Genomic DNA, 25,800 nt, shown 5'->3' with positions numbered 1-25,800 from the left:
GGAATTCATTTTTGCGGAAACTGCATTTTTTGCCAGAAAATCCATCCTACAAAAAATTCCCAAGCACCTCTACTTAAAAGCCTTCCCTATGTGACTTTGGTCTTAAATTGAAGCATTGGAGGTTTTAAAAAACAGGTTAGACAATCACCTATCAGGGATGCTCTAGATAATACATAGTCCTGCCATGAGTGCAGGGGATTGGGCTAGAAGATCTGTCGAGGTCCCTTCCAGTCCTACATTTCTATGACTCTATTATTCTCTGCTATTTTGAATAGATAGCAATTCAGTATTTTCTCCCAAGTAGATACTTACAGACAGTAATCAAGTCATTCCTCATCCTTCTCTTTGTGAAGAAGAATAGACTGTTGTACAGTGTATACTGGACAGTAAACCTTAGGGTGCAGCAGAGGGTGAGGGACTAAAAAGGGGTGGCTATACTGTATAATGCACAATAGGAGCAGCAGACTTTGAAGGATAGGGAACGGGCGGCTATATTGTATAATGGGCTCTAGGGGCAGGAGGGGTGGGGGTGGGAAAGGGGTGACTATACTGTACAATGGGCACTAGGAGGCAGCAGAAGATAAGGAAGAGAAGGGGACAGGTGCACACTGTACATTTGCAAGGTCATGTCTCAAATTGCACAAAACTAGAAGCTGAGTTGAGAAGCTTTTAGAGCAGTAAAAAGAAAAGGAGTACAGTGGGGAGATTTATATACCCAGAGAACATGAAACAATGGGTGTTACCATACACACTGTAAGGAGAGTGATCACTGAAGGTGAGCTATTACCAGCAGGAGAGCAGGGAGTGGGGGTGGCTTTTTGTAGTGATAATCAAGGTGGGCCATTTCCAGCAGTTGACAAGAACGTCTGAGGAATAGAGGGGGGTGGGAGGGAATAAACATGGGGAAATAGTTTTACTTTGTGTAATGACCCATCCACTCCCAGTCTCTATTCAAGCCTAAGTTAATTGTATCCAGTTTGCAAATTAATTCCAATTCAGCAGTCTCTCATTGGAATCTGTCTTTGAAGTTTTTTTCTTGAAGAATTGCAACTTTTAGGTCTGTAATCGAGTGACCAAAGAGATTGAAGTGTTCTCCAACTGGTTTTTGAATGTTATAATTCTTGACATCTGATTTGTGTCTTGGGTAGAACCATAAACCTGGAAATCCTGGACGCCCCATCATCTCAGGCATTGGCACCCTGATAGCAGGATTGTCTGGCTATGTAGACTCCCTCCTCAGATCCTACACTACCAGGACTCCGAGCTATCTTCGAGACACCACTGACTTCCTGAGGAAACTACAATCCATCGGAGATCTTCATGAAAACACCATCCTAGCCACTATGGATGTAGAAGCCCTCTACACCAACGTTCCACACAAAGATGGACTACAAGCCATCAGGAACAGTATCCCCGATAATGTCACGGCAAACCTGGTGGCTGAACTTTGTGACTTTGTCCTCACCCATAACTATTTCACATTTGGGGACAATGTATACCTTCAAATCAGCGGCACTGCTATGGGTACCCTCATGGCCCCACATCATGCCAACATTTTATGGCTGACTTAGAACAACACTTCCTCAGCTCTCGTACTCTACTTGCGCTACATTGATGACATCTTCATCATCTGGACCCATGTAAAAGAAGCCCTTGACGAATTCCACCATGATTTCAACAATTTCCATCCCACCATCAACCTCAGCCTGGAGCAGTCCACACAAGAGATCCACTTCCTGGACACTATGGTCCTAACAAGCAATGGTCACATAAACACCACCTATACCAGAAAACCTACTGATCGCTATTCCTACCTACATGCCTCCAGCTTTCACCCAGACCACACCACATGATCCATTGTCTACAGCCAAGCTCTACGATACAACCGCATTTGCTCCAACCCCTCAGACAGAGACAATCACCTACAAGATCTCTATCAAGCATTCTTACAACTACAATACCCACCTGCTGAAGTGAAGAAACAGATTGACAGAGCCAGAAGAGTACCCAGAAGTCATCTGCTACAGGACAGGCCCAACAAAGAAAAGAACAGAACGCCACTAGCCATCACCTTCGGCCCCCAACTAAAACCTCTCCAACGCCTCATCAAGGATCTACAACCTATCCTGAAGGACGACACATCACTCTCACAGATCTTGGGAGACAGGCCAGTCCTTGCTTACAGACAGCCCCCCAAGCTGAAGCATATACTCTACAGCAACCACACACCACACAACAGAACCACTAACCCAGGAACCTATCCTGGCAACAAAGCCCATTGCCAACTGTGTCTACATATCTATTCAGGGGACACCATCATAGGGCCTAATCACATTAGCCACACTATCAGAGGCTCTGTCATAAACATAAAGGGAAGGGTAAACACCTTTAAAATCCCTCCTGGCCAGAGGAAAAACCCTTTCACCTGTAAGGGTTAAGAAGCTAGGATAACCTTGCTGGCACCTGACCAATGAGAAGACAAGATATTTTCAAAGCTGGAGGGGGGAGAAACAAAGGCTCGCTCTGTCTGTGTGATGCTTTTGCTGGGAACAGAAAGGAATGGCATCTTAGAACTTATTAAGTAATCTAGCTAGAGATGCGTTAGATTCTGTTTTGTTTAAATGGCTGAGAAAATAAGTTGTGCTGAATGGAATGTAGATTCCTGTTTTTGTCTCTTTTTGTAACTTAAGGTTTTGCCTAGAGGGATTCTCTATGTTTTGAATCTGACTACCCTGTAAGGTATTTACCATCCTGATTTTACAGAGGTGATTCTTTTACTTTTTCTTCAATTAAAATTCTTCTTTTAAGAACCTGATTGCTTTTTTCATTGTTTTTGAGATCCAAGGGTTTGGGTCTGTGTTCACCTATGCAAATTGGTGAGGATTTTTATCAAGCCTTTCCCAGGAAAGGGGGTGTAGGGTTTGGGAGGATTTTAGGGGGAAAGACGTTTCCAAGCGGGCTTTTTCCCTGTTATATATATTTGTTAGACGCTTGGTGGTGGCAGAAAAAAAGTCCAAGGGCAAAAGGTAAAATAGTTTGTACCTTGGGGAAGTTTTAACCTAAGCTGGTAAAAATAACCTTAGGTGTTTTTCATGCAGGTCCCCACACCTGTACCCTAGAGTTCAGAGTGGGGAAGGAACAATTTTTCACTCTCTTCCTTGTAACAACCTTTTATTTACTTGAAAACTGTTATCATGTCCTCTCTCAATCTTCTCTTCTCCAGACTAAACAAACCGATTTTTAATCTTCCTTCATAGGTCATGTTTTCTTGACCTTTAATAATTTTTTTTGTTCTTCTCTGGACTTTCTCCAATTTCTCCACATCTTTCCTGAAATGTGGCACCCAGAACTGGACACAATACTCCAGTTGAGTCCTAATCAGCTCAGTGGTGGGGCTTCCTCGGCACTCGTGGCCTTCCACCCTCCCGAGTTACCTAGTATGATGCCCAGTGTCACCAACAACTTTATACCCCAATACAAACAAGTTAGTATTGCCCCTCTGTCATAGTTACTGTAGTTACTGCCTCCTAACATGGCTAGTTATTATTCATTACCTTTTACATATTGGTTTAATTAAAACATTTTTATAAAGTACTGTTATCCTGACCTTATCTTTTAGGAGCCATCAGTATGTTTCTTTTGTCCTTGGGGAATGTTTTTGTACCATCCTTAATATCAGAATGTTCTGGTACCACTTAATATTAAAATGTGTTTGCGTAAGTACTCTGTGACTAGTACTTCTTAGAAATGTATATTTCTGCAATATTAGTCCCGTTCTTGCCAGATTTCGTGAGCACGTACTGTCTCATACCAGGCCTTATGTCTCACGCTCTTTTGCTAATACAGTGGCCAATGGAAGAAATTCATCACCATGGAGGTCCACTTCTGGAGGTCATTTAATTGTGGCATGCAACTGCTGTCTGGGAGCATGCAAGCTCCATGCATACATTAGCGTGACCAGGGACAGCTGCTGGTGAGCCTGGTGCTTGCACCCGTGGGCCATGCTGGGGGCAGTACAGCCATAAAGAAAGAACTGCCTGGGCTGGGTGCTGGCTCTTGCGAGCGGAGGCCCGACATTCTGCTGCTTTGGCCGCTGCAGTTTATGGTCCAGTTGCTGGCCTTGATCCTGCTGGTCTCACACATTGTCACTAGAGCCCTGCAGCTCCACAAAGGTCCAATTTATATGTGTGGATATACACAGCCACGGATATACATTTTGTATCTGTGCATAGCTCTAAGTGCAGATAATCTCAAATCAATGGACCAGATCCCCAACTTGGGTAAATCAGTGTAGATCCATTGAAATCAGGTGAGTTCCCCAGATCCCCAGTATAGCTCCAATGAAGTCAGTGAGGCCAGGGGTATACAATGGATTTATGGATGTCAAGGTTCCTTCCCCACTCTGAACTCTAGGGTACAGATGTGGGGACCTGCATGAAAAACCCCCTAAGCTTATTTTTACCAGCTTAGGTTAAAACTTCCCCAAGGTACAAACTATTTTACCTTTTGTCCCTGGACTTTATTGCTGCCACCACTAGGCACCTAACAAATATATAACAGGGAAAGAGCCCGCTTGGAAACGTCTTCCCCCCAAAAATCCTCCCCAAACCCTACACCCCCTTTCCTGGGGAAGGCTTGATAAAAACCCTCACCAATTTGCATAGGTGAATACAGACCCAAACCCTTGGATCTTAAGAACAAGGAAAAAGCAATCAGGTTCTTAAAAGAAGAATTTTAATTGAAGAAAAAGTAAAAGAATCACCTCTGTAAAGTCAGGATGGTAAATACCTTACAAGGTAATCAGATTCAAAACATAGAGAATCCCTCTAGGCAAAACCTTAAGTTACAAAAAGACACAAAAACAGGAATATACATTCCATTCAGCCCAACTTATTTTCTCAGCCATTTAAACAAAACAGAATCTAATGCATATCTAACTAGATTGCTCACTGATTTTTTTTTACAGGAGTTCTGACCTGCATTCCTGCTCCGGTCCTGGAAAAAACAACACACAGACAGAGGGAACGTTTGTTTCTCCCCCCTCCAGCTTTGAAAGTATCTTGTCTCCTCATTGGTCATTTTGGTCAGGTGCCAGCGAGGTTATCCTAGCTTCTTAACCCTTTACAGGTGAAAGAATTTTTCCTCTGGCCAGGAGGGATTTAAAGGTGTTTACCCTTCCCTTTATATTTATGACAATGGAGATTTAAGGAATTTGAGAACATGGCCCATTCTGAGGACACAAATCCCAAATGAACATAGGCTAAGGCACGGCTAGGAATATTACAGAACTTTCTTCATAAGAAGTGTGATGTTGCACCTCATAATGCTTTATGGAAATATACTTATGAATGTAAATATGACATAACTGGAATATGTTTTATGCTACATATGCCTTGTAACATATCTCTGCAAAGATTATGTTCTACTGAATATATTCATCCTATTTGTATGCATGTATCATTTTTGTATTCAAAGTTATGAATATTGGCTGTGTACTTGTTTGATTTTAAGTAGCCTGTCACGGAGTGTGGGGGAGTCCAGGCCCTGCACCCCTCTTCCTGGGATTCACTGAGACTCTCAGCCAGCCAGTAAAACAGAAGGTTTATTGGACAACAGGAACACAGTCCAAAACAGAGCTTGTGGGTACACCCAGGACCCCTCAGTCAAGTCCTTCTGCGGGAGCAGGGAGCTTAGACCCCAGCCCTGGGGTTCCCTGTGTTCCTCCACCCAGCCCCCAAACTGAAACTAAACCCCCCCCCCCCCCAGCAGGCTCTCTCCTGCAGCCTGTCTTCACATTCCTGGGCAGAGGTGTTACCTCCCCCTCCCCCTCCTGGCTCAGGTTACAGGCTCTCAGGTCTCCCATCCCCAAGGCACATTCCCAGGTCAACACTCCCCCCTCCCTGCTGCGTCACATCGTCACATAGCCTTAGTGAGGTATTTGGTCAGCTTCTTTAGAAAGGAATTTGCAAGTTAAGTGCCCAATCAAGGAACACTTAATGGATGATGGATCTTGGAAGGCGACAATCCACATAAGAAGTCTACTTGAGGATGTTCAAGATAGCATGTAAACAATGACTGCTGCCTGTAAAAACTGAGTCATGCACGGACATGTGACTTGCCCATGTGACTCCAAAACTCCATATTGGAGCTAGATTTTGCATACGAGAGAGGAGGGGTCTCCACCCACAAGGGAGAGTCTGTTTAAGCCCCCGGGAGACCCCTCCATTTGGTATTCAGGTGGCTCAAGTGATAGCTTCTCCATCCCCAAAGGATACTTGAAAGAAACTGGAACAAAGGACAGTAACCGCAGGGGTGTGAGTGATTGCTGGACCCAGACTAGAAGGAGCCTAGTCTGTAAAAGGAGCTTACTGGAACATCTCTGAGGGTGAGATTTCATCTGTAAACACTTTCTTACTGTATTAGACATAGACTTGCATGTTTTATTTTATTTTACTGGGTAATTCACTTTGTTCTGTCTGTTATTACTTGGAACCACTTAAATCCTACCTTTTGTATTTAATAAAATCACTTTTTACTTATTAATTAACCCAGAGTATATATTAGTACTGGGGAGCTGGAATGGGGGGGGGCAAACAGCTGTGCATATCTCTCTATCAGTGTTATAGAGGGCAAGCAATTTATGAGTTTGCCCTGTATAAGATTTATACAGGGTAAACCAGATTTCTTTAGGGTTTGGACCCCATTTGGATCTGGGCATCTGAGTGTTGGAGACAGGAGCACTTCTTAAGCTGTTTTCAGTTAAGCCTGCAGCTTTTAGGGGACATGTTTCAGACCTGGGTCTGTGTTTTCAGCAGGCAAGCATGTCTGGCTCAAACCAGGCAGGGCCCTGAAGTCCTAAGCTGGCAGGGAAAACAGACTCAGAGGTAGTCAAAGCACATTTGGTGGCAGTCCCAAAGGGGGTTTCTGTGATCCAATCCGTCACAAGAAGGTGAAGAAGAGATAACTGCATGACACAGTACAAGATAAAGGGTGCATGAGACTCCACAATGTGCAGTGATCAGGAATACATTTCTAAGTGGCCTATCCTTATCAGAGACTGGGTTGCAGTACAGAGCATGGTGAGGGCAGTGTCTCCATCCAAATGTAGGGATGCTGAGGCAACCTCAATGCACTGCCAAATCTACAGCACCTATCCCAGGGTTGGAAATGTCCAAGTAAAGTGCACTACAGCTGCTTGGGAGATGACAAAAGTAACTACAACCAGGAAGGAGGTGAGACGTTTTCCCACAGTTTCTGACTCCCTGTTGTCCTGTGGAAAGGTAATGGACCCTGAGCTGGGCAGGAGAGGAAATCTGCTCTCCTTGCCTGAGTGTTTGGGGAACAACAGGCCATCCCCGTGGAGTGGGGAATCAATATCCCTCCAGCTTCCCCCAGAAAAGCTGAATTTAGACCACCAGAATTCCTGGGCCCTGATTGCCGGTGAGATGGGGCAGAGAGAGGAATTTAGCCAATGGGGAGGTCTGAATAATCTCCCTTGCTAGACCTCTCTGATGTTACAAGCAGTGCATGGTGGAGAGCTACTTGACAGGGAGGCATCCCTGCCTTATTTCTACTTTTGGTTGAAAAAATTGCCATGTATAATATTTCCATGGTGGGGAGATGTTCAATCCATTGTGGGGTAGCCATCCCCTTGAGGGACAATGGAACGCCACACACAAGCCTTACAAACCAGATGGGAGATGGGAGTGGTAGGACAAGGTTGCATGTTTACACCCAATTATTTGGGGGCAAGAAGGGTTTGATGCAGCATCCAGTGGACATAACTGGATACTGTAAGAAGGAGGTTCGTAGGATTGTGTCTAGGACTGGAGATATTGGCTAGTGTCATTCGGTTGCACAATCCATGTAGCTTACATGCCAGAGGCTGTGCGTGAACAGCCCAGGAGAGCAGCAAGAAGGCAAGAAGGGTTTGATGTTTCCCTCTGTTGTTATCAGGACCAGTGATCTGCTAGATCACTCCAATCTTTGACTCTGGGAGCCAGCCTCACCCTGCTCTGCTGTGATCAACCCTGATCTTAAAAACTTCTAAGGAAGGAGATTCCACCATCTCCCTAGGTAACGCATTCCAGTGTTTGACCAGCCTCGTAGTGAAAAAGTTTTTCCTAATATCCAACCTACACCTCCCCCACTTCAACTTGAGACCATTACTCCTTGTTCTGTCATCTGCTACCGCTGAGAACAGTCTAGAGCCATCCTCTTTGGAACCCCCTTTCAGGTAGTTGAAAGCAGCTATCAAATCCCCCCTCTTTCTTCTCTTCTGCAGGCTAAACAATCCCAGTTCCCTCAGCCTCTCCTCATAAGTCATGTGTTCCAGTCCCTTAATCATTTTTGTTGCCCTCCTCTGGACTCTTTCCAATTTTTCCACATCCTTTTTGTAGTGTGGGGCCCAAAACTGGACACAGTACTCCAGATGAGGCCTCACCAATGTCGAATAGAGGGGAACAATCACGTCCCTCGATCTGCTGGCAATGCCCCTACTTATACAGCCCAAAATGCCATTGGCCTTCTTGGCAACAAGGGCACACTGTTGACTCATATCCAGTTTTTCATCCACTTAACCCGTAGGTCCTTTTCTGCAGAACTACTGCCGAGCCATTCGGTCCCTAGTCTGTAGCGGTGCATGGGATTCTTCCATCCTAAGTGCAGAACTCTGCACTTGTCCTTGTTGAACCTCGTCAGATTTCTTTTGGCCCAACCCTCCAATTTGTCTAGGGCCCTCTGTATCCTATCCCTACCCTCCAGCATATCTATCTCTCCTCCCAGTTTAGTGTCATCTGCAAACTTGCTGAGGGTGCAATCCACACCATCCTCCAGATCATTTATGAAAATATTGAACAAAACCAGCCCCAGGACCGACCCTTGGGGCACTCCACTTGATACTGGCTGCCAACTAGACATGGAGCCATTGATCACTATCTGTTGAGCCTGACAATCTAGCCAGCTTTCTATCCACTTTATAGTCCATTCATCCAGCCCATACTTCTTTAACTTGCTGGCAAGAATACTGTGGGAGACCGTGTCAAAAGCTTTGCTAAAGTCAAGGAACAACACGTCCACTGCTTTCCCCTCATATATACAAATATATACAAATATTACACAAACTTTGCATTCATTACAATGGACTCCAAAGACTTTGAAACTTAATACAGTCAGGTTTTTTCAATGCTATTGCAGGAACTTGCGAGATCTGTCCCACGCACCATGTTTAAACACTGCTTAGAGACACATTACTGATTTTAGTATGTAATGAAGACTCCCAGAATTGTGTTCTGCTGTACATGACTTTTCATAATATACCCATCATCACAGTACCTTAGCACTGTCCTGTAGTGCAGGGGTTCTCAAACTTCATTGCACCATGACAACCTTCTGACAACAACAATTACTAAACAACCTGAAGCCTGAGCCCGCCCGAGCCCCTCCACCCAGGGCAGGGGGTCAAATCCCAAGGGTTTCAGGCCCAGTCAGGGATCTACAACCTGAGCCCCTCTGCCCAGGCCTGAAGCCCTCCAGCTTTGACTTCAGCATTGGATGGTGGAGCTCAGGCTTCTGCCCTGGGCCCCAGAAAGTCTAAGTGAGCCCTGGTGACCGCATTAAATTGGGGTCAGGACCCATTTTGGGGTTCCGACCCACAGTTTGAGAACTGCTGCTGTAGTGAATTTAAAAGCATCTCTGCATTTGAAAGGAATTCCGCCATTCATTTATGAATACGAGACCCTGGACAGGGGAGGGAATATTAACCTATATACATATTAAGAAGTAAAAAGGCTCTTGGTAAAAAATATCTTGCTTGAAATTTTGCCCAGAGCTTCTTTTATCTCTTTGTTTCTCAGGCTGTAAATGAGTGGATTTATTACTGGGGTAACCACAGAATACAATATAGTAGCCAGCATGCCCTGATATGGGGAAGATTCTGATCCTGGCCTTAGCTACATGTATATTCCAGTGCTGATAAACAATGAAAACACAACTAGGTGTGGAGAAGGCTTTATACCTGCCCTGTGCAGAGGGAATTCTCAGCACAACAGAAAAGATGTGAATGTAGGACACCAATATGGAGATTAAGAAAAATAACCCCACAAAAGCACTACATACAATATCCACTATTTCATTAGCACTTGTATCAGCACGAGAGTTTCAGTAGCTGTGGGATATCACAGAAGAACTGATCAACAACACTGGACACACAGAAAGGTAATAGGAAGGCATTAGCAGTGAGGAGCAATGAATAAATACAGCTGCTGATCCAGGAACCAGCTGCCATCTGTGCACATGCCCCTCTGGTCATGATGACCCTGTAACGCAAAGGATGGCAGATTTCAATGTAGCAGTCATATGCCATCACTGTGAGAAGGACCAACTCTGAAAAGGCAAAGAAGATACCAAAATAGACTTGGGCAACAGAGCCAGAGAAAGAGATCTGTCTGGTGTTGGTTAGGGAGTTCACCATGGACTTGGGGATGGTGACGGAGATGTCTAGGAAGAAATACATAGGGCTGTGAAGATGGTGGTCAAGGGCTACAGCTACGATGATAAGAAGATTGCCCATCAGGGCTGCCAGGTAAATCACCAGGAACACCACAAAGTGCAAAATCTGCAGCTCCCGAACATCAGAGAATCTCAGGAGAAGGAACTTGGTCACGGTGCTTTGGTTGGACATTTCCTGCTGTGTGGAGAGAAATGCAAGATAAAACCAGATGAGGGTAAAAAAGAAGAAAAGAGGACACTATATGTAGTTATTCTTCTGTAGAAAAGATTCTGGATTCTAGAACTAGTGCAAAGAATAGTCCTTTTCTAAGGTCATTCAGATCCAAGGAGAAAGTATTAGTGACAAATTATTCTCAATGAAACATTTATTCAGATACATTTTGCGAATTTAATGTTCATGCTATGTCCTATAGTCGATTGAAATTTTCCCAAATTTATTTGCTCTTCAAAATGATTCAGCCTCATTTACAGCTAGAGAAATGCATTGGGACAAATTCTGTTTCACAGTTACAATAATTCATGAGTTTTAAGCATTTTTTCCTTGCATTTTATCTATTTAAATTTTCACAGTTGCTGGAAATTATTTGGAGGACAACATAGAATGGGGCACAGACAATATTTGTGTAATGACATTGAAACTGAAAAAATTAAAGGTTTGTAACCGTTAAAATGCAAGTTGTCAATATCACGTCAAAATATTCAAAGTAAATACCCTGAAAACGAAGCACAACTAAGTTCTCAAGTAGGATTTTTCTTATTTTACATTGCTGCACATTTTTATTATTATCAGTGGAAATATTTTTCATTGGTTTTTGTGTATATATTGAAATTAATATTTACCGACTTTTCTTGATAAATCTCTTATTCTTCCAAGCATTCTTATAATTCAATAGAGAGGACATTGGCACACTCCATGGCCATGTATTTACAGTGTTATATAGGGTATGTCAGCATTGCAAAAAAACTCCCTTTAGCGATGAGTATCAGAGGCTAGGTCAACTGATTTGAGCTCGTGATACTAGGCTAAAAGTAGCAGTGTAGACATTCCCGGTTGGGCTGGAGGACCGGCTTTAAAACCCAGTGAAGTGAAAGGATCTCAGACCCCAGCTCCAGCCTGAATGGGAATGTCTACTCTGCTATTTTCAGCCCTGTAGCCTGAGCCCCATGAGCTCGTGTCAGTTGACTGAAGCTTGAAGCTTTGAAGCTTGCTGCTGTGGGGCATTTTTATCCCCCAGTATGGACGTACTTATGGTGTTAAAAAAAAAACAATGATGCTGTTTTTGGTGGGATAACCAAAAGAAACAGGTGGTGGTGGCTGGGAGTCTCATTCTATCTGATTCCCCAGGGCACCTTGAACAGTACATTCAGTGCTAGGCATAAAAAAGAAAGATAATGAAAAATGAAGACAGAAGTGGGGAGGAACAGAGTTTTTATAGGTTGGAAGGAATCAACTGTGAAGAAAATGTATTATGTCCCCATAAGCAGATATCTATATAACTGTCATAAATATAAAGGGAAGGGTAACCACCTTTCTATATACAGAACTATAAAATCCCTCCTGGCCAGAGGCAAAACCCTTTCACCTGTAAAGGGTTAAGAAGCTAAGATAACCTCGCTGGCACCTGACCAAAATGACCTATGAGGACAAAAGATACTTTCAAAGCTGGAGGAGGTGGTGGTGGGGAACAAAGGGTCGGGCTGTCTGTGTGATGCTTTTGCTGGGAACAGATCAGGAATGCTCTTCAGAACTCCTCTAAAAAGTTAGTAAGCAATCTAGCTAGAAATGCGTTAGATTTTCTTTTGTTAAATGGCTGGTAAAATAGCTGAGCTGAATGGAATGCAGATTCCTGTTTTTGTGTCTTTTTGTAACTTAAGGTTTTGCCTAGAGGGATTCTCTATGTTTTGAATCTGATTACCCTGTAAGGTATTTATCATCCTGATTTTACAGAGGGGATTCTTTTACTTTTTCTTCAATTAAAATTCTTTTTTATAGAACCTGATTGCTTTTTCCTTGTTCTTAAGATCCAAGGGTTTGGGTCTGTGTTCACCTATGCAAATTTCCAAATTTCCAAATTTCCCCAGGAAAGGGGCTGTAGGGCTTGGGGGGATATTTTAGGGGGAAGATGTCTCCAAGTGGGATTTTTCCCTGTTCTTTGTTTAATACGCTTGGTGGTGGCAGCATAGGGTTCAAGAACAAGGCAAAGTTTGTACCTTGATGAAGTTTTTAACCTAAGCTGGTAAGAATAAGCTTAGGGGGTCTTTTGTGCAGGTTCCCACATCTTTAACTGTAGAGTTCAGAGTGGGAAAGGAATCTTGACATGGTGGCAGAACGGTGGGATTAGTTTGAGATTATTTTTTGAGATCATTTTGAAACAGAAGCACAGTAGGATTTTAAAAGGAATTTTCTTCCACTTTGGGCTGCTTAGAAGCAGGTTTTAAGCTGAAAGCAGTTAGAGTTTCGCTGTCTCTGCCTGGGGGCCAGAGCAGCAGGCATAACAAACGGGATTTATCCTTTTTGAGCTGGAGTTTTTTCTACCTCAAGGCAGGGTAGTTAACCTCCTGCAGGAAAATTCACAAGTTTTTCACAGACCTGAAGAGGTTGTTTTTTTTCTTTTAAGCTAAGAGCAACTAGAGGGTTTTTCTGTCTATTTGTCTGGAGAAAAAAGATTTTTCTGTAGGCTAAGAATAGCTATCAGAGAACATAGGTATCACATTACAGCACAAAAATTTTACAAGCCAGTTTTTTTTTTTTTAACTCTCAGGTGTAAAGTTAGTAAAAAAAGGAGAGGCTAAGATGACAGAACCCAAGGCAGAAAAAGCCAAAGAGGCTGCCCACAGGAGAGAAATGGAGGTAAAGGAAAAAGAAATGGAGGCAAAGGAAAAAGAGTGAAAGCATGCACTGGAGATGGAGAAAGCAAAGGCTCAGCAGAATATACCGGATAACCCTAACAATCTTTACCCAACAGTCCACAAATGGGAGCAACTATGTCCACAGTATGATGAATCCAGTGATATTGCTGAATATTTTCTCACCTTTGAGAGACTGTGCACACTCTACAAAATTCCTGAAGCTCACAAGATGACCATGTTGGTTGCAAAATTGACTGGAAGAAATCTGGACATATTCAATAAGATGCCTATTGATGAGCCTTCTAACTATAATAAATTCAAGGATTTGGTTTTAAAGGAATTTCAAGTTACACCTGAAACTTACAGAGTAAAATTTAGAGCCCTTAAGAGAGGACCTGGACTAAGTAATGTGGCTTATCTAAACCAGATAAAGGATCTGTTAGATAAATGAGTCAAAGCAAGGGGTGTAACTAGCTTTTAAGGAATGTGTGATTTGATGGCTCAGGAGCAATTCCTGAATATGTACAAGGAGGAAATGAAACAGTGTTTGTGGGATAAGGAAATGGACTCAGCAGAAAGTCTTGCTTCTTATGCTGATCAATACGAGCAGTCCCAGACCACCAGAGAGGTGGGGCAAACCGGAACAAAACGGATGGAGGGAGGAGAGAGAAGCAACCCTGGTCGCAGTTGGAGCGGATACCAGAAGGGACAACCTCAGACCTCACCCTACTATCGGGGGCGCCCAAGGCCCCAACTACACCCCAAGGAACACTCCAGACACCTTATAGTCCCGCCACACTGTTCTCCAGCAACCCACCTTGCCCCAGTGACCCGTCAGCTGCATGATGTTTTAAATATAACGAGCCGAGGCATGTAAAGGCCAGCCGCCCCAAGAGCCCAAACAGTTTACAGTTCATTGCACCAGAATCACACCAGAGGTCCTCAGGCCCAGTTACCTCCCAGATACCCTCAGAGCGGAGGGAAGCTGTGAGTGTGGGTGGGAAGAAGGTCACCGTGTGGAGGGACACTGTAGCACAGGTGTCGGCTCTCCATGCTTTCTTAGTGGACCCCAATTTAATCGACTCAGATGTCCAAGTGACGATTCAACCCTTCAAGTCAAACTCTTTTGACTTGCCTACAGCCAAGTTGCCAGTCCAGTACAAGGGCTGGTCAGGAACATGGACTTTTGCAGTCTATGATGATTATCCCATCCCCATGCTGTTGGCCAATCATGTGAAGCTAGCCAAGAGGGTGGGAATGGTCACCCGCAGCCAAGCTAAGCAAGCTGTCACGCCTAGCTCTGTTCCGGAAACTTCTACCAGGACCCGGTAAGAGGTGATGGAACCAGACCCCATGCCAAAGTCTGCAAAGCAGTAGTGGATCCAGTCTCAGAGACCCAGACAGAGCCAGTCTCAGAACCGGAACTGGCAGAACAAACAGCAATAGAACCATTCCCAGCACTGAATCCAGTACTTGCAACCCCAACACCAGTGGGCCCCACTGAACCTGCACTGGCAGCAGCAGATAATCCGACACAAGAGGCTCAGCTGGAGCCTGAACCCCAACATAGTGCACCAGCGGAGAGCTGTTCACAGGCAACAGAAACAGCCCTATCACCTGCATCGCTTCCAGAGGAACCAAGCCCAGATCCACAATCCAGTGAGGAACTGATATCTTCAGCATCAAGGGAACAGTTCCAGACCGAACAGGAAGCAGATGAAAGCCTCCAAAGAGCTTGGATGGTGGCACGGAGCAACCCACTGCCTCTCAGCTCTTTTCAGCGATCAAGGTTTGTTGTAGAAAGAGGACTTTTATTCAAGGAAACTCTTTCTGGTGGACACCAGAAAGACTGGCATCCTCAGAGACAGTTGGTAGTTCCAACTAAGTACCGGGTACAGTTCTTAAGCTTAGCCCACGATCATCCTATTGGCCATGCCGGGCTGAACACTGGGAGGGAATGGGCAAGGATATTTCTCCCTATGTCCGGACTTGTGAGGTGTGAAAAGAGTGGGAAAACCCCAAGACCAGGTCAAAGCCCCTCTCCAGCCACTCCCCATCTTTAAGGATCCATTTCAGCAAGTAGCTGTGGATATTCTGGGTCCTTTTACGAAAAAGGCACCCAGAAGAAAGCAGTACACGCTGACTTTCATGGATTTTGCATCCAATGGCCGGAAGCCGTAGCTCTGAGCAACACTGGGGCTAAAAGTGTGTGTCAGGCACTAACAGACATTTTTGCCAGGGTAGGTTGGCTCTACAACATCCTCACAGATGCAGGGACTAATTTCCTGGCAGGAACTAAGGAAAGCCTTTGGGAAGCTTATGGGGTAAATCACTTGGTTGCCGCTCCTTACCACCATCAAATAAATGGCATGGTGGAGAAGTTTAATGGAACTTTGGGGGGCATGATACGAAAATTCGTAAATGAACACTCCAATTATTGGAACCTAGTGTTGCAGCAGTTGCTCTTTGCCTACAGAGCTGTACCACATCCCAGTTTCATGTTTTCACCATTTGAAGTTGTATATGGCCGTGAGGTTAAGGGGCCATTACAGTTGGTGAAGCAGCAATGGGAGGGGTTTACACCTTCTCCAGGAACTAACATTCTGGACTTTGTAACCAACCTACAAAACACCCTCCAAACCTCTTTAGCCCTTGCTAAAGAAAACCTACAGGATGCTCAAAAAGAGCAAAAAGCATGATATGATAAACATGCCACAGAGTGTTCCTTCTAAGTAGGGGACCAGATCATGGTCTTAAAGGTGCTCCAGGCCCATAAAATTGAAGCGTCATGGGAAGGGCAATTCACGGTCCAGGAGCGCCTGGGAGCTGTTAATTATCTCATAGCATTCCCCACCTCCAACCAAAAGCCGAAGGTGTACCATATTAATTCTCTAAAGCCCTTTAATCCAGAGAATTAAAGGTTTGTCAGTTTACAGCCCAGGGAGGAGATGATGTTGAGTGGCCTGAAGGTGTCTACTATGAAGGGAAAAGTGCTGGTGGTGTGGAAGAGGCGAACCTCTCCATGACCCTTGGGCGTATGCAGTGACAGCAGATCAAGGAGCTGTGCACTAGCTACGTGCCAACGTTCTCAGCCACACCAGGACTTAGTGAACAGGCATACCACTCCATTGACACAGGTAATGCTCACCCAATTAAAGTTCAACCTTACCGGATGTCTCATTAAGCTACAACTGCTATAGAACGGGAGATGCAGGATATGCTACAGATGGGTGTAATCTAGTGGTTCTAGTGTAATCCAGTGGTTCTAGTTCCCAAACCAGGTGGGGAAATATGTTTTTGCATGGCCTACTGTAAGCTAAATGCTGTAACTTGCCCAGACAACAATCCAATGCCATGCACAGATGAACTTTTGGAGAAACTGGGAATGGCCCAGTTCATCTCTACCTTGACCTTAAGCAGTACTGGCAGGTACCACTGGATGAATCCGGAATGGTAAGCCCTCACCACACATGTCGGGATGTATGAATTTAATGTACTCCCTTTCGGGCTGTGGAATGCACCCACAACCTTCCAAAGACTTGTAGATGGTCTCCTAGCAGGATTGGGAGACTATGCAGTCGCCTACCTTGACAATGTGGCCATATTTTCGGATTCCTGGGCAGAACACCTGGAACATCTACAAAAAGTCTTCGAGCACATAAGGGGGGCAGGACTAACTGTTAAGGCTAAGAAGTGTCAAATAGGCCTAAACAGAGTGACTTACCTTGGACACCAGGTGGGTCAAGGAACTATCAACCCCCTACAGGCCAAAGTGGATGCTATCCAAAAGTGGCCTTTCCCAAAGTGAAAGAAACAGGTCCAATCCTTCTTAGGCTTGGCCGGATATTACAGGCAATTTGTACCACAATACCGCCAAATTGCCATCCCACTGACCCACCTAGCCAAAAAGAAACAGCCAAATGCCGTTCAGTGGACCCAAGAGTGTCAGAAGGCCTTTAACGAGCTTAATGTGACACTCATGTCTGACGCTGTGCTAAGGGCCCCAGACTTTGACAAACTGTTCCTAGTAACCACAGATGCATACCGAGCATGGTGTGGGAGCAGTTTTAACGCAGGAAGGACAGGGTCAAGAATTCCATCCTGTAGTGTTTCTCAGCAAGAAGCTGTCTGAGAGGGAAAGCAACTGGTCAGTCAGTGAAAAAGAATGTTACGCCATTGTCTACTCTCTGGAAAAGCTACGCCCATATGTTTGGGGATGGCGTTTCCACCTGCAAACAGACCATGCTGTGCTACAGTGGCTTCATACCACCATGGGAAATAACAAAAAAACTTATTTGGTGGAGTTTAGCTTTCCAAGATTTCGACTTCGACATCCAACACATCTCAGGAGCTTCTAACAAAGTGGCTGATGTACTCTCCCATGAAAGTTTCCCAGAATCAACTGGTTAAAATCATCCTTGAGATGTGGAAAATATTGTTAGTCTTTATATCCTTGGTAGTATATTTAGAGGTGCATGTGTCTTATTAACTCTGTTTTCTCCTAGAGCTCCAGGAAGAAATCCCAGCCAGTGTTTCACCCTAGCTGAGATTTGGGGGGCGTGTCATAAATATAAAGGGAAGGGTAAACCCCTTTGAATTCCCTCCTGGCCAGGGGAAAGCTCCTCTCACCTGTAAAGGGTTAAGAAGCTAAAGGTAACCTCGCTGGCACCTGACCAAAATGACCAATGAGGAGACAAGATACTTTCAAAGCTGGGGGGGCGGGAACAAAGGGTTCTCTCTGTCTGTGTGTCTTTTGCCGGGACCAGAGCAGGAATGCAGGTCAGAACTCCTGTAAAAAAAAAATCAGTGAGCAATCTAGTTAGATATGCATTAGATTCTGTTTTGTTTTAATGGCGGATAAAATAGGTTGTGCTGAATGGAATATATATTCCTGTTTTTGTGTCTTTTTGGAACTTAAGGTTTTGCCTAGAGGGATTTTCTGTGTTTTGAATCTGATTACCCTGTAATGTATTTATCATCCTGATTTTACAGAGGTGATTCTTTTACTTTTTCTTCAATTAAAATTTGTTTTTGAAGAACCTGATTGCTTTTTCCTTGTTCTTAAGATCCAAGGGTTTGAGTCAGTGTTCATCTATGCAAACTGGTGAGGATTTTTATCAAGTCTTCCCCAGGAAAGGGGGTATAGGGCTTCGGGGGATTTTGTGGGGAAAGACGTTTCCAAGCGGGCTCTTTCCCGGTTATATTTTGTTCGATGCTTGGTGGTGGCAGCAATAAAGTCCAGGGACAAAAGGTAAAATAGTTTGTACCTTGGGGAAGTTTTAACCTCAGCTGGTAAAAATAAGCTTAGGGTTTTTTTCATGCAGGTCCCCACATCTGTACCCTAGAGTTCAGAGCGGGAAAGAAACCTTGACAGCTGCTTAGCAGCCTCTTGTTCATATTCTGACCTATTCATGATGACGACAGCACCTCCTTTGTCAGCCTTTTTGATTATGACGTCAGAGTTGTTTCTGAGGCTGTGGATGGCATTGTGTTCTGCACAGCTGAGATTATGGGGCAAGTGATGCTGCTTTTCCACCATTTCAGCCCATGCACGTCGGCGGAAGCCATCTATGTAGAAGTCTAGTCTGTTGTTTCGACCATCAGGAGGAGTCCACACACAATGCTTCTTTTTGTAGTGTTGGTATGAAGGTATCTGTGGGTTAGAATGTTGTTCAGAGGTGTGTTGGAAATATTCCTTGAGTCTGAGATGTCGAAAATAGGATTCTAGGTCACCACAGAACTGTATCATGGTTGTGGGGGTGGAGGGGCAGAAGGAGAGGCCCCGAGATAGGACAGATTCTTCTGCTGGGCTAAGAGTATAGTTGGATAGATTAACATTTTTTAGAGATGAATTGAGTTTACTCTAGCAGCACCTCTTTGAGGGTGGTCTATGTTATTCGCATGCAGATGGGGAAACCAGAGCATGGGTGTTTGATACACAGCTTCCCAACAGGGGGTGGTAGAATATGATATTATGCTTCGGTTTTGTGCTCTCTTTTCTTATGGATGACCACTGAACAATAAAGAACATTTGGGTGGAGGGATAGCTCAGTGGTTTGAGATTTGGCCTGCTAAACCCAGGATTGTGAGTTCAATCCTTGAGGGGGCCATTTAGGGATCGGGGCAAAAATTGAGGATTGGTCCTGCTTTGAGCAGGGGGTTGGACTAGATGACCTCCTGAGGTCCCTTCCAACCCTGATATTCTATGATTCTAAGTGACTCAGCAAAGGTCATCCAGGGGGTCTGTGGTTGAGCCAAAAATGTAACCAGGCCTTCTGAGTTCCACAACGATGCCTTCTAAATTAGTTGGTTGAAAAAGGAACGTTTTCCAGCCTAATTTACCAAATGAAACATAAGGGCAAATATGACCATTGTTACTGGTTTCCAACTGGAGTAAAGTTGGTGATGTATAAGAAAATCTGCAGGAAATTCCTTTTTCACACTCTTTTTACTGTTTAAAGCAATAAAACCACCTGATTAATGTATTGTCTTTGAATGTAAATGGGATTTGAGCATCTAACTTCCTTAGTCTCCTTTGAAAATCCCAGCCATAGTTCATAAAGTCTACAATGTTATTGACTAACCTGAAAACAAATAAAAATAATAATACCAGCAAAACTCCACAAAATTATGGATCTTTTGACATGTACCATAGCTAATGTGGAACATTTCTTACCATTAAGCCATGATTTGAACTCTGGAAGCTCTCTGGAAGCCGTTTTGTGAAATGTTTTGTTCAATGGAAGGACCTGATATGGTCATCATCTCTTCTAAAATAATTCTTCTTTCTGCTCAGCCTACCGGAAGGATCAATGAGTAAGTGGCTGAGATTTGGGAGGTGGGCAATCCTGAATTTGACAGCTGTGTCCTACTGGTTCAGGAGGCATTGATGAGTTTTGATGTATTGATGAATTTAAGCTCCCAAGCTCATCTTTTGAAAGGTTTCCTTTGAGGATGAGGACTGAGAGGTCAGATATGGAGTGATCATTTTGTGAAAAGTGTTTGCTCATCAGTGATAGTTTGCTTTTGTCTTTTATCATTTTTCTGTGTGAGTTCTTTCATGAGCGTACTGATTGTCTCATTTCACCGATATTGTTGCTGTTGGGGTAGTTGGTGCTTTGGATGAGTTTTACACCATATGTTATGATTGGCATGTGTAGGCCTACAGAGTCTTAGAAGGACAAGCTTGTGTGACCAGAGGCTGGTGGTTTCAGGGAGCTAATCCACATCAGGCACAAACAAGTCTCCCTTGCACCAAGGACAGGTGTTGGCAAAGTGCCTCCCAAACCCAGGTTCCTCTGGGAAGCATCACAATGGCCATGGGAATTTAACCTGAAAGTTTCACCAAAATGACCAGCACTTCATCCATCCACTCATCCACCCCTCCATGAATGATTGTGATGTATGAAAAATATCAGTCCAGAAAGTTAATGAGAAATCTAGCTCAGTAGTAGAAATGGTTGAGATTTTCCATTAGAAACATGGGGGGGGGCAGAGGGGAGGAGTTTGGGCAGAAAATGGCTATTTCATCAAAATGGACTTTTCCTTGGGGAAATGTCTATTTTCAATTTTTAAAAAATAGTGGTTGATTTTTGTCGTTGAAAATCTCAAAAAAATCATCAAAAAATGTAGCTGAAAATGGATTTTTTTTCCAAATTTTTTCATGGGGTGTGTGTGGATGGAATTCCTGATTAGTTCTATTCAGAAGAAACCACAGCATGATAGGCACTGAATTTTATGCTCACAGCACAAACACAGAAATTTAGATGCAAACATAAAACACTCTTGCTGGAAGGTTGCAACATAATATGACTTTATTTCTTAGAATACAGAACGATAGTTCACAAAACCCCCAAACCAGTGAGAGACAAAGCAGGCTTCTCCCTCAGGCATAATTCACTGCATCTTGCTCTAGGTTGGCTCTGTGCAGACTGACTCCTACTCCTAGATTGCAGGCTTCTCTACAGAGCCCTTTGCCTGCATGCAGGACCAGTAAACCCCTTCCAAACTTGGAATGATAACTTGTGATTTTAACACACTTGTCAATACACAATACAATTCAATACATGGCACATTCAGTGAACACCTGTAAATCACATTGATTTCAGTAGGACTGACATTCCATATAGTTTGTTTCAACGGGATAACGTTCATGAAGGACTGACTTGAGCCAAAGATAGCAGGATCGGACTCCGAGTTCAGATAACATGAGCTGCATCACATGGTCTCCATTTTCATTTTGATCTAAAGGCATTAGCTTGAATTCTCTGAACTGCTGTGAAAGTCCCAAGTTTCCTGACAACTTTCCTCAGGGCCTCCTTTACTTCTTTGTTTCTCAGGCTGTAGATGAGGGGATTGACCAGTGGTGTAAGGATGGTGTAGAAGACAGAGAAGACTTTGGTCATGCCTCGCAGTGTGTTGATGTCTGGGAGCAAGTAAACAATGATTAGGGTCCCATAGTAAATGGTCACCACCATGAGGTGAGAGGAGACAGTGGAAAATACCTTTTGCCTGCCAGTGCTGGAAGGGATTCTCAGGATGGTGGTGATGATAGAAATGTAGGAAGTCAGGGTTAATAGAAATGGTGGTAGTGTGAATAAGGAGGACAGCAGGAAAGCCACAAGTACCATGCTGTGGGTGTCACTGCAGGAGAGTTTTATCACTATGTTGAATTCACACAGGAAATGGTCAATTTTATTGGGACCGCAGAACATTAACATCGATATCCCAGATACTATTATGGAAGCAGCCACAAATCCACTAATCCAAGACCCTACCACTAGCTGGAAGCAGAGCCTATCATTCATAAGGGACACATAGTGCAGTGGTTTACATATCGCTAAATACCTATCATAAGACATCGCTGCCAGGAGATAGCATTCTGAACATGCCAAGACTCCAAAACAATAAAGCTGCATGAAGCAGCCACTCACAGAAATCCCCAGTCTGGAGACTGGCCAGCATCCTGGGCAGGATGTTGGAGGTGTAGCAAGTCTCTAAGCAGGACAGGTTCCCCAAGAAGAAGTACATGGGGGTCTGAAGGTGCGGATCAGCCACAACTAGCACAACAGTGAGGATGTTCCCGGCCATGGTCATGATGTAGATCACTAGAAACAACAGCAAGAGAAGAACCTGCAGTTCTGGTACATTCCCAAATCCCAGGAGGATAAATTCCATGATGAACGTTTGATTTCTGCTTTCATGTGTGCCAGGGGGAGTATCCATGGGAGGGGGGAAGAGAACGCTGCAATGATAATAAAGAGACATTTGCTTTTGTAGTACAGTGCCAACATTTACAATTCAATTATTGCAAAAAAGGACCCCTCTGATGATTACCATCCCTAGTCTTACTTGAAGAAACTGGACTGGGGTGTTTACCACCAGCTATCACTGCTGCTGGAGAAATCTAAACATTTTCCTCAGCAATATTGCTTGTATATTTCTCTTGCCACATGATCCGTTGCTGGAGTGACACCTCTCCAATGCACTGTGGGTGGGCTGCATTGTAGCATGGAACTGAGAAGACCTGGGTTTTGTTTCCAACCTTTGGTCAGTCATTCCACCTCTCAGCTGAGAGACCATGCACAATGTTCTGCATTCAGAAATATAGAAACAACTTCCTCTTGCCATCATGTCTGCTGTTTATATTTATGCCCATCAGTGTAGATTTTTTTATAGCCATTTCACTCTGATCATTCTTAATGGAGGACAGATGGAAGGATGCATTGATTTCTCTACACTGGACCTTTTGGCAACCACATCACTTTACAACCACTCATTTTATTTTTAGTTTTTCCCCATATCACCCTTGGAGCCCAATAGTGCAATGAATGGAAGTCAATGGGACTGATTATAGTGTGCAAAATTAAATATGTGGGCAATTTTTGTAAGATCAGGGCCTTAGTTGTGATACCATAGTAATGTAGATGGATAGATAGATAGATAGATTTTTCTGTCCGTGTTACTAACCTCTAGCTCTGTCTGTTTCCTTCTGTCGTGTATGTCATTCAGAGATGTATTTGAAAATACTTTGGGTATTTCATTAACATGCCCCTTTCAGATAATTAACGCAGACGTTAAATGAAATGTGAGGTAACACTGGCCCTCTAACTTCCATTTTTTTAAATCAACGCCCACTTGTATGGTCTGTTGGCCAATTCTCCACCACTGGCATTTCTCGAGAGGATTGAATAACACAGAACAAAGAAGTTATTTCATGAATTGCAGCTTTTCATCATTTCTATTACTTTCTTTTTTGAATTGTCTGAGAACAGAAACAAAAATTCTCCAATATATTCATGATATAAAAGTGCTCATAGAGTTCATCAGTAAAGAATATTTTGTCTCCAGATCATTCTCAGAAAGTGTGTTACTCAAAATTTACACAGAGGTGTTCTGTTACATTTCTCTGGCGGTGTTTCCTCCACCCTTCATTGGATGACTGCCTAGCCTGGCATGTACTATAAGTTGAGGCTTAAAGGTATCATTTAACTTTGTCTCCTGGGCTGTATTTCAGCTTGTTAATCTTAAGGGTCATGTCCTCAGCTGATATAAATCACAATAGCTCCACCGGCATTAATGCAGCTACATCAGTTTATATGAGGTGTGGGTCTGGCCTTGTGTGCTCATATGTTCATGGAACGCAAATGCAAAAGGGTTGTGTGACCGAATGCACCCCTCTATTGCAGTAATCTTGGTACAACTTATGCCTTGTGAGGTATCATTTGAAAACTAATAACTTGCTGGTCAATACTATTCTGGTGAAATGTATGTAGCAACATGATATGTCAAATTATGAAATCTCCCTCTATGATGTTATAAGCCCATGTCCAAAAGCACATAGCCCAAAACAAAGAAATGCATGTTTACATATAAATAGTAAACAGGGTCCTCTGGACAGCAAGAGGGGGTAGACTGGTTTCTCAAAGACAAAGGACAAGCTGATGCCTCTAGCCATGTGTTATCAAAGTTGATGGGCAATCGCCTTTCAGGTGGCCATTCTTTGAGCAACTGGTTTGGAATGCAGTATCCAAAACAGAGATGAGAAAAGTATAGAACAAAGCAACAAGTTATGGAGCTGTTACAAACTGGTGGGTTGGATTTTCATGATGTATAGCGTTTTGTAACTTGTCAAAACGTATTATAAAGGTAACTAGCTTCAATGCATATTTCTGGAGCATATCTTTTGATTTCCATCCTCTTTGAAACAGCCCGTCACATATCAGAAGACTGTTCTCAGGTCCCCCCTCGGTCGTCTTTTCTCAAGCGTGAACACGCCCAGTTTTTTTAACCTTTCCTCACAACTCAGATTTGCTAAACCCTTTGATCATTTTCATTGCTCCCCATTGGACTCTATCCACTTTGTGCACATCTTTCTTAAGCCCTACACACAGTTGTTAGGGAAAAAGGGTTTCCCTCCCGTCTAGGGTTGAGGGGGAGCCTTCCCTGGACTTCTGTATTAGCCAAACAAACACAGAGTCAGGACTCTTAGATAAAATGAGGCACTTTAATGCTAGCAAGTACGACAGCTGAAGGGCTCACCAATTCCTACACAGAGAAATATGGTGAAGCCGAGAGCAAAGAACAAGGTAGAGCTTTTATAGCTTGGTTCAACATATTTTGTGATACCTCTTCCAGTTCAAACCGGTCAACCCCTGTTGGTCTGAGTCCTGAGGTATGAACATGGAGGCCCATCTGTATAAGGAATTCTTTCCCCAAACGGGGAACACAGGTTACACATAGTTCAAATTCTTTCTACCCATAAACATAGGGAAAGGACAGATAAGCATAGAAAAAAGACAGAAGCCTAGCTGTACATGATTATAGGGTTGTTTTCTGGTTCTTTTCTTTATCAGTTCCCCCCTTTGAGCCTGAAGATAATTATCTTACATGGCTCATTATTCATTGTTTAACATGTTCATATGCTTTTCATCTTGGTTAACAGCACCCTTTCTTACATATAATATCTTCACTGGGCTCATGGCTTTTGTACATACCCGGTGGAAGAGGGCACAACAACTGGACACACAGCAGAACAGCAGACCTACAATCATAAGGAATCCCACTCCATACACAAACAAGGTTTTTAGCCATCCAAAGTTAGGCAACCAGCTGGTGAGCCAGCCCCATAAGTCAAATATAGGAGAAAATATAGGTCTGCTTATGAAAGAAGACTGACACGTTTGCAATTATATTGGCACATTTATTTGGGCATAAGCTTTCTTGGGCTAGAGCCCACTTCATCAGATGCATCTGATAAAGTGGGCTCTCGCCCATGAAAGCTTATGCCCAAACAAATTTGTTAGTCTCTAAGGTGCCACAAAGATTCCTCATTGTTTTTGCTGATGCAAACTAACACAGCTACCACTCTGAAACCTTTAATCTATATATTACTGTGGAATCAGCATTGTACAATTTTATTAGATAGATAGATAGATAGAT

The 25,800-nt window shown here is 43.6% G+C and overlaps 2 pseudogenes; both read right to left on the bottom strand.

Annotated features, from left to right (window-relative positions):
• Nucleotides 1–9,773: 9,773 nt before the first annotated feature.
• LOC140896756 (olfactory receptor 14I1-like) lies at nt 9,774–14,982 on the bottom strand (annotated as a pseudogene).
• Nucleotides 14,983–21,593: 6,611 nt separating this feature from the next.
• Nucleotides 21,594–22,584, bottom strand: LOC140896755 (olfactory receptor 11A1-like; annotated as a pseudogene).
• Nucleotides 22,585–25,800: the final 3,216 nt, after the last annotated feature.

This window comes from Lepidochelys kempii, chromosome 13, assembly GCF_965140285.1.
Source record: "Lepidochelys kempii isolate rLepKem1 chromosome 13, rLepKem1.hap1, whole genome shotgun sequence".
Taxonomy (NCBI): Eukaryota; Metazoa; Chordata; order Testudines; family Cheloniidae; genus Lepidochelys; species Lepidochelys kempii.
This window is presented reverse-complemented; position numbering and strand designations above follow the sequence as displayed.